Genomic DNA, 10,263 nt, shown 5'->3' with positions numbered 1-10,263 from the left:
TCTATCTATCTATCTATCTATCTATCTATCTATCTATCTATCTATCTATCTATCTATCTGTCCTTCTTGTCTATGTATCTATCTATGCAGTCCTAGTCTTTTACATTTTAGCTCCAGCTTTTACCACAAACCACCCATTAAATATCTCTTTCTGGATGTTCAATAGACATGGCAAACTTAACATATGCAAACAGGACACATTTTTTTTTCCTCTTACCCACCATGCCACCAAATGTCCCTGTTGGGTTTTTTTATGAATAGAATTTTATTTTCCAAAATATATGTAAAAACAAAATTTTAACATCAATTTTTTTAAACTTTGTGTTCCAATTTCTCTTCCCCCCCTCCATTCCCACCCTCCACCCACAGGAACTCAAGCAATTCAAAATAAGTTATACATGAGTGTCCCTATTGTTTTTAAGGGCATTTCCATCCTTCTAGTCATTCAGGTATAGAACCTTAGAGTCATCCTGGATATCTCTCCCTCACTGCCCCACCCCCATATGCAATCAGTTATTAATTTTTGTTGATTCTATCTACACCATACCTTTCTTTCCATTCACATGGCCACCATCATAGTTCAGCCTTGCATCACCTAGCCTAGTCTGGTACAACCATTTCATATTTGGACTCCCAGCCTCCAGTCTCTCTGCTCTGCAATTCAATTGTGACATGATTTCCAAATTCATTTTTCCTGAAGCATAAGCCATCTATGTAACACCTCTGCTCTAGAAACTTCAGTGATTCCCTACTGTCTATAGAATAAAATGTAAAATATTCCATTGGTTACTTAATGCTTTCCATAATCTGGATCCAACCTATCTTTTCATAGTTATTTCCTGTTACTCTCCTTCATGTGCTCTATAATCTAGCCAAATTGGCCTTTCTTCTATTCTATGTACTGGACACTCCAGCCTCCACTCTGGTGCCTTTGGGCTGTTTCCAAAGCCTTAACATGAATTTCCTCGTCACCTCCATCTCTCAGGATCCTCAGCTGCCTTCTAGATTCACATCATGTGTTATCTTATTCTGAGAAGTCTTTCCTGATTCCCTTGGTTATTAATGCTGTCTCCATCACCTTCATTATTATGCATATGTATCTATTAACATATATCCATAAAGCCCCACTTACCTTATAGAATGGACAGGAACTATTTTTCATTGTGCCTCCATATCCCTGTTACCTAATATATTACCTTATATATACTAGATGCATCAAATTAGATCAGATTTGAAATACAAACACTAAGGAACTCATTGGTGTATTTTTCAATTGGTATGAATTTTGTTTACTTTATTAAAGTGTTACTCCAATGCCTCACTCACCATGGTTTCAAGAAAGAGAGTGCTATTAAATGGAAGTATCGTTGAACTGAGCTTAAAAGTAGACAAGAGATTCTATGTAGTGGAGGTGAGACAGCATACATTCCTGATATGGGGGACCACTTGTACAAGGAGACAGGGGAAAGAGATGGAATGTCACAGAGGGAGAAGAGATAATGTCATTACACCAGAATAGAGTGAAATAACATTGGAAAGGTATCTGAGAAGTAGACTGTGGAGGGCTTATGGAGGTCAGCCTAAGGATTTTTTATTTTATCCCAGCAATGAAATGTAACATATTTAATATAATCACCAATTTGACTTTTTTTTAAAAATCCTCTTAGCAAAATATGAAATGGATGTAAGATCATAGATTTAGATCTACTTTAACCCCTTGGTATTGTAGATGAGGAAACAGGTCCAGAAAGGCTTGAGTGACTTGCCCAAGATCACAAAAGTAATAAGTAATGGAGTCAGGATTTGAATCAAGTTACTCCACATTAAAATCCAAGGTTCTTTCTGCCATACTACACTTCCTCAAATATAATAAGGTGATCAATTTTGTAGTCCAGACTGTAGGTGCTAGAGGAGACAACTAAGGGGAAAATAGATAGCATATTTCAGAAAACTAACCAACAGCAAGCTCTGAAGTAGTTGCCAGAGACTTCATGGATCAGGTAGAGTGTGACTTGAGCCTTGAAAGATGGGTAAAATCTGGGAGAAATGGAAGGAAGGGATAGGGGCATTCTGAAGAGGTGAAGAGCAACTTGAGTGAAGGTATAATGATGGTACTGAGCATGGCACAGTGCTGGATTAATGAAATCACCCTACAGCAGGAGTGTGTTGGGAAACAGTGAGAGTAAAAAAGGTAAAGAAGGTGGGAAAAATCAGGTAAGGTGCTTTCTTATATCTCTTCTTTGGAACCAAGTTTGGTCATTATAATACTTCCATAGCACTTAGCTTGAATTGTTTTGTTGGATAGGTGATCTGAGCCAGATTATAAACAGTATTCAAAGTCTGGGCAGCTAGGTGGCACAGCGGATAAAGCACTGGTCCTGGATTCAGGAGGACCTGAGTTCAAATCTGGCCTCAGATTTTTGACATTTACTAGCTGTGTGACCCTGGGCAAGTCACTTAACCCTCACTGCCCTGTAAAAAAAAAAAAAGTCCAGGGATGAGTTTAGATTTGTTAAAGTAGAAAATGTGGTCTTATTGGAGGTATTGATACCAGAGTGGGGAGAGAAAAGAGGACATCATGAAAGTAACATTTTAGGAAGCTATCTAGGGCCAGAGAATATGCTTGGAGAAGAGACAGTGGAAAATCTGAAAGAAAGGCTGGGATCACAGAATCAGCGATTTTGAGCTAGAAGGGACCTGAGAGTTTATCTACCTTAGTCTCTCCTTTATAGCTAATGAAACTGAAGACCAGAGATGTTATGGCCCAGAGATGTTAAGTGAGGCCCCCAGGTACCAGATACCAAATAGGAAGGCCAGGGTTTGAAATAGTTTGTCTGACTCCAAATCCAACCTTTTCTCCATTACATCACCAGGATGATGTTCCTTGCAGATGACTCTGGGACATCATTTTGTTTTGTTTCTACAAAGTCTCTAGAATTTGGTAAATAAGATAAACTTTTCACACAGACCTTAACTGAACTCGGTTTTAATTTATATTTTACTGACACCTTTAAAAAATACCATTCACATTTCTCAATATATCCTTCCATTCTCCCCCTCCCAAAGAGCCATTTCTTAAAAACAAAAGAGAAACAATTCAACAAAACTAACCAATATATTGCCCCCCAAATCTGATATTCTAAGTAGAGTTTCACACCCATAGAAACCCACTTCTGAAAAGAAGATGGGGTAAATCAGGGGAGTCACATTCTCATATCTCTTCTTTGGAGCTAAATTTGAACACATAATATTCCATATCATTCAGTTTAAATTGTTTTGGTTTTGTTCTTTCTAAATAGATTGCAAGATTTAGAGAAGATAGATAGATAGATAGATAGATAGATAGATAGATAGATAGATAGATAGATGAATGATAGATGGATGAATAGACAGATAGACAAGATATTTATTACATGACCAATCACAATGCTGAGCAATGGAGATATAAAAACAAGACACTCTCTAGCCTTAAGAAGCTTATTCTAAATGGGGGAGAACAACACAAAATGGAGAACTAAAGTTCTATGCGGGGAGGGGAGGTAAGTGCACAATGATGTGATGTCAGTAGTTAAGGTGAAGAACTGGGTCCAGACAGAAAAAATTCACCTATCAGAACCAGAGATAGACCTGGGCACTGTGGTATATTGTTGTCTTAGTTCTTCTTATTTTGCTTTATTCACTTACCAGTCTTACTTCCCCAAATATTATTAATACAGAGTAAGACTTTGTATTAAAGTCAGGCTAAGCTCACTTCTGAATGTCTAGTCCTTGTTTAGTTCTACTATGTATTCTCTAGTGTCTTGTTGCTGGGGGGTGGGGGGAGAAGGATGTGTGTATTTTTGTTGTGTTTTTTGTTTGTTTGTTTGGTTTTTGTTTTTGTATTTTTAGATATTGAATGTTGCAGTCTTCAAGGATTTCTGGGGTAGCTAAAGCCAGGGTCTGTAACATTTCAGTGCATTCAAAGCTGTCTAATATAAGGTGAAGTCTGACTGTTGCCCATCTGGTTGAAGCTTTGCAAGCTCCTAACTCTTGTTTGGGGCTGAGAGACACAATTATAGACCTGTCTTTAGTTGGAGATCCAGTAGACTGCTGCCAGCCTCAGAACCCTATCCCCACCCCCCCAAACCCCTACTCCCACCCCTACCTTAAGCTAGCCATAAGGCTGCATAGGTCCATAGAGACAGAACTGCAGAATCTCTCCCTGGTTACTCAGATGCAGGCCCCAGATCAGACTAGCGGTTGAATCTGAGGCCCTGTTTTAGGTTCCAAACTGCATGACTGATACACATTTCTATTTCTGTTCCTTACCCACTACATGGTATCAAGCCTGTGACTCATCCTTGCCTTGGTAAGAAGACATAGGTAGACTACCCCTAGGTGCAAGTCCCTTTCTCAAATCTGTGATCTAGCCCTGGGATCATCTGCCATCTGGCTCCTATTCCTGTTAGAAAACAAGCCCAACAGTGTGAGGCCCACCCACCCCTCTGTGGTAAAAAACGGAAGTTTTAGCTGAATCATTTGAGAGTTGAGCGCATGCTATTGAAGCAGCTTTTGAAGGAACTTCTAGCATGCCAGCTTAAAACTGAGGGAGGAACAGAAGTTCGTGCTCTCTGCCTTTTCAACTTAGCCATGGTGGCGCACACAGTTTGTGCTCTTCCTGTGAATTCTAGGTGTGCTGGTTCTTGGCCCAGCTAGCTCAGTCGGTAGAGCATGAGACTCTTAATCTCAGGGTGGTGGGTTCGAGCCCCATGTTGGGCGCCAAAACTGTGAGACTTAAAATTGGATATATGAGCATTAAACTCCCCCTTTTAACTTTTCCCTCATATATCTCCCAGACCACTAAGAAAAAGAAGCCTCTGAGCTTTAATCAGTGAGGGATTAGTTTTTATTGCTTTCTTGCCCTAATGAACAGCCACAGATCTCAGTTCTCATTTCCTGGGTTAAAGGCTTTTCACACTCTGGATAGACCCATCCTCAGTGCCCATAGACTTTTGTCTGTCTCCCTTGGTTGACCTGGAGGTGTGGGGGGAGGGAAGAATGCCTCATTGTGTGTTTTTTTTCCCCTTGGATTTCCTAATCACTGTACTTTCTAGGTCTTTGTAGGAGTAGTTATTGGGGAAACCTGGACTGTATTATTTCCTCCCACCCCACCATCTTTGCTGGTCTCTTGCTAATTTCACTTTGCACCAACTCATTTGTCTTCCATATTTCTTTGATTTCATCACATTCACCATTTATTACAATATAGTAATATTCTTTTACTTCCATTATATACCACAATTTGTTTAGTCATTAATAAAAGGTCATCTATCTTTCCATTTGCTGTAAATATTTTGGTGTATAAGAGGCCTTTATTTTTATCTTTGATCTCCTTGGGAAACATGACTAGCAATGGGATTTGAGGGATCAAAGGTTGTCAGTTTTAGTTTTAGTCACTTTCTTAGCATCATCTCAAATCATTTTCCAAAAGCTCTTACTGAACATCAGGCATTGTACTAAGGGATTAGCATACAAATGCAAAAACTACATATTCCCTTCTCTCAAGAGACTTTCATTTTATTGGGGAAATAATATGTACACATATAATTATATACAAAATCAAATTTTTCTTTTAAAATTTTTTATTTGGAGGAGGTAGGAGGCACTAGCCACTGGAAGGAGCGGAGGGGATAGACTTCATAAAGGAGAAAGATCTTGAACTGAGAGTTGAAAGAAACTAGAAATTCTAAGAACATGGAGCAAGACTGGCCATGAGACGTCAGAACCAGAAATGAAGCCAGTGGGACAGAACAATTTAGTTACTCTGAGTCTCAAAAGGCAAAACTGAAATCAGATTTCAGGGTGCTAAACCAGACTAGGAATAAGGTTCATATTCCAAGGGTCAGCATTCAGACATCTAAGCCTGGCAGAAGGTCAGAGGCAAATGTACAAGACAAAATTGAAAAAATTATCCAGGAACAGAATTTGCACTGGGATACTGGGAGCAATAGCAACTTTTAGACTGGTCCACACAACAGAATAAGCCTCCATACTGCTAATCCCAAAATGGGACCTATCTGTTCTCAGCCCCAGTTTTATGTATGATTTGTTTTTAGCATAGGCAAGTAAGGGCTAGTTAAAAAAAAAAGAATTAAATTGTTCCCCAGAGCTAGACAGTATTTCACAAGGCTAATGACAACAATGCATCTTAGAAAACCTCAAACCCACAAAATTCTAATGAGGTGACCAGTGTGGATCCTTGCAAGTTTAGGGGGGGAAATGGAACAAGGAGAAAGGAAAGGAAGAAAATAAGATCTTTTTATGTGCCAGGAATTTTACATACTTTATAAATATTATCTCATTTACAAAAAAAAGATTCAAAATTTTGTCTTGAGTCACGCAACAAAATAGAAGGAGTCCAGGGCTGGAAGCAGTTGTTCTTTCTGTGATGTATGAGTTCCCTTAAAGTTATAGCTATTTTTGTACAATTGACAGAGTGGGGTCTGTTTGTCAATGGGCAGAGCATTAAAAAGTTATTGATAAAATCCTAACAGATCTCCAAAGCTCTCTGCTAACAAGAATCCCCACCATTGCAGAGAAAGGGGTAAAAGGTACCTAAGTGGTTGTCAGTTATCAAATAATCTTTATCGTTGTCTTTGTTTCAAAATGAACTATTTTGGGGCAGTGAGCTGGCACAGTGGATAGAGCACTGGCCCTGGAATCAGGGGGGATATGAGTTCAAATCCAGCCCCAGACACTCAGTAGCTATGTGACTCAGCTAGCCATTTAACCCCAATTGTCTAACAATATATATAAACAAATAAACCTATTTCATTACCAAGTTATGAGGAATTAGAGCTCAGAAAATACATCAAAAGCTCAATTTGCCTCCCAAATGAAATCATAAGGCTAGGGACTGGACTTATGATTTTGTTTATTTAGAGAACTCCCTAATAAAGAAACTCTCTCTACAAATGTAGGTCAGCACCTTCTCAGAAATTTAAAGTCTCAGATAATTGCCTGGGGCCCTGAGTTATTATGTGACCAGCCCAGAGCCACACAGCTAGTATGTGTAAGAGAGAAACCAAGGAGTTGTATAATATTTTAATATTGTCAGTACAAACCATTCTGCACTTTGATTCATCAACAAAGTATCCTTTTGTATTTACTTTTAGGTCTACATGAAATTTTTTTCAGGACCAAAGTTGCTGAAAATCACATTCTAATAACCTAAGGATATCCAATCTTATTGCTGAGAGTAAGAAGAACCCAGCCAGAGCTGAGTGGAGTTTTCAGTTATATTCTCTGCTAATTAAGTCAGAGATGACATCTCCTCTAGCCTGAGGTAGAAGCTTAGCTTCAGAGGAGAAAAGAGTGTGCTCCTTTGGGAGGAAGAACACTGACCCTAATCGGGGATGAATTTTTGTGTCTTAGACATCATAGGATCATAAATTTAAAACTGAGGAAGATCTCAGCAGTGACCCTATCCAACACCCCCACCCTCAATTTTATGTTATATTGTTCAGTCATTTTAGTCATGCCTGACTCTCCATGATCCCATTTGGGATTTTTTTGGCAAAGATACTGGAGTGGTTTGCCATTTCCTTCTCCAGCTCATTTCATAGATGAGGAACTGAGGCAAACAGGGTTAAGTGACTTGCCCAGAGTCACACCACTAATAAGGGCCTGAGGTCAGATCTGAATTCAAGAAGATGAGTCTCCCTGACTTCAGGCCTGCAATTCGATCCACTAGCAGACAATTTTATAGATGAGGCTAGATGAATTGTCCAAGGTTTTATAGGTAGTAATTGCCAAAACAGAAAGTCAGGGTAGTCAGTGGACCTGGGTTCAAATACTACCTCTGCCACTTACTACTTGTATGACCTTCAAACAAGTCACTTAACATTCTGGGGCTTCAGTTTCCTCATCTATGAAATAATTATATGTGCATATAATGTCCTGACATGGATTAATTGATGCTCTGGCTCTGTACCACTTGTGACTGAGCTATATACGGTGGGAAAATGCAGAGTAGATCTGAAATCTCTGGTTGATACTGCTGATATACAGAGTACTAAGGAGGATCAGCTAGGAATGTTCTGAATGGCTTAAAGCTAGGAAATGACACTGCCTCTAAAGTCCCTTCCATTTCTAGATCCTTTGATCTAAAGGAAATTATTTGGCTGCATAAATTGTCCTAAATCTCATATTTTTTAAGTAGACATACAAAACTAGGAAAGACAAATACAAAGGAGTAGCATGAGCCCCGTAAGGCTCATAATGGAGTAAGCAGACCATATCAAGTGATAAGAAGAACCGAATAATCATATTATAATTGAATAAGATCATCATGGAAACTCAGAATAGGAAGGGATCCAGTAGGTCATCAGTTTCAGCCTCTACCTGACATAAGTCCCACTGCAGCATCCTTAACAAACAGTGATTAAAGAAAAAAAAAGAGCATCTCCTCAAAGTGTCCATTTGTCCATTTAACATTTATTTGCTATTTAACTTTATTTTTAGATATTGCTATTTAACATTTAACTTTTAATTGCTATGAATCTCCTTTTTATACTGAGTCAAATCTGGGTGAGTTACTTTACCCTTTGTCTCAGTTTCTTCATCTATAAAATGAGCAGGAAGAGAAGGACATGGCAAACCATTCCAGTAACTTTGCCAAGAAAAGCCCAAATGGGGTCACAGAGAGTCAGAACTGAACAACACCACATGAAATTGGGAAGGTGTGGGGTTGGATGAAGTGACCACTGAGGTCCTCCCCAGCATTAAGACTCTGTCAGTTGAGGTGAATGTAACTTAAGAGCAATGGTAGTCTCTCAAAAACAAAATTCTTATTAAATGGTCCCAAGGGATCATGGTAACGAAAACCTGGATTAAAATCCTTGCTCTTCTACTTACTGTCTGTATGACCTTTAGCAAGTCACCTCTCTGGGATTTGGTTTCCTCGTTTGTAAAAGACAAAGTTGGATGACATATGTAAGGTCTCTTCAAATTCTAGACCCTTTAAACTAAAGAATATTATTTGGCTTCATTAGAAGTTTTCCAGTAAGCGAATACTTTAAAACTAGACATACAAAAGTGGAAGGACAAATACAAGAGAGCAGCATGAACCACATAACAATGGTGTCAGGAGGCTAAAGCCCAAAATGAGCCATGCCCTGTGGGGGAAAAATGCTACAGATATGTTTGGAATAAGAAAAAAGTGGGTTCATTGCTATGCTCAGATAGTTCAATGGTAAAAGGTGAAGAAATAGTTCCGAATGTACCTGAATCTTCTCATTTAAGGAAAATGAAATGTCATCTCCTCCATGAACTCTTCCCAGATCTCCCTATCTAAAAGTATTTTCTCCCTTCTAAACTTTCCCTGAATACTTTGCATTTCTCTAGTGGATCTTCTTCAGAATAACAACTTGAAGCAATAATTTTCTCTATTATTTATTAGGACTTTTCAGTAACCACTTATCCTTCCTCCTTGTGCTGAAAGAAAATTCAGAAATGTTTAGTGCCTTATTCTGACTAGCATCAATTTAATCAATGAAAGCCCACACTTTGTGCCAGACACTGGGTTAGGTTGCAGGGGATACAATTATAAAGAATGGAAAAAAAATCGCTGGGATCTTACATTTTAATAAGAGAGCTGATAAGAAAATATGAAATATATACAGTATAACTATTAAATTAATAAATTCAATTATATACAACATAGCTAAATAAAAGGTAGTTTGGAAGGAAGGGAGTTCACAGTTAGGGAGATCAGAAAACATTTCCTGAAGAATACGGTACCCAAATTGCATCTCAAAGGAAAAGGGAGACACCATGAGGCCAAGATAAGGAGTGCATCCTAAACATGGGGGGCAGCCAGTATGAAGGTGTGGAAGGGTGAGATGTGAGGAAAAGAGAGAAGAAAAATTTCACTAGATAATGGAGTAATATCCAGTGAGGCTAGAAAGGTAGCTGAGGACCAGGTTGTATAGGAATTTAAAAGCTAAACAGAGGAGTTTACATTTTATCCCAGAAAGCTACTGGAGTCGATTGAGCAGGTTAGTGTCCTGATTAGATCTGTGCTTAAGGAAAACTACTCTGGCAGTGATGTAGAAGACAGACTGTAGAAGAGAGAGCTAGGATGCACAGAGGTCATTTAAGTGGATGTTTCGGGAATCCAGGTGAAAAGCAATGAGGTCTTGAACTAAGGATGCAAATGTCATGACTGGAGAAATGTCAGATAATAAGAGATGCTGTAAAGGTAGAAATGCTGAGACATAGCAA

At 38.8% G+C, this 10,263-nt stretch overlaps 1 non-coding gene across 1 annotated transcript; it reads left to right on the top strand.

Annotated features, from left to right (window-relative positions):
- The first annotated feature begins 4,685 nt into the window (after positions 1-4,685).
- TRNAK-CUU lies at positions 4,686-4,758 on the top strand. Its single transcript has one exon. It is a non-coding gene; the product is annotated as a tRNA-Lys (tRNA).
- Positions 4,759-10,263: the final 5,505 nt, after the last annotated feature.

Source organism: Dromiciops gliroides, chromosome 4, assembly GCF_019393635.1.
Source record: "Dromiciops gliroides isolate mDroGli1 chromosome 4, mDroGli1.pri, whole genome shotgun sequence".
NCBI lineage: Eukaryota > Metazoa > Chordata > Mammalia > Microbiotheria > Microbiotheriidae > Dromiciops > Dromiciops gliroides.
This window is presented reverse-complemented; position numbering and strand designations above follow the sequence as displayed.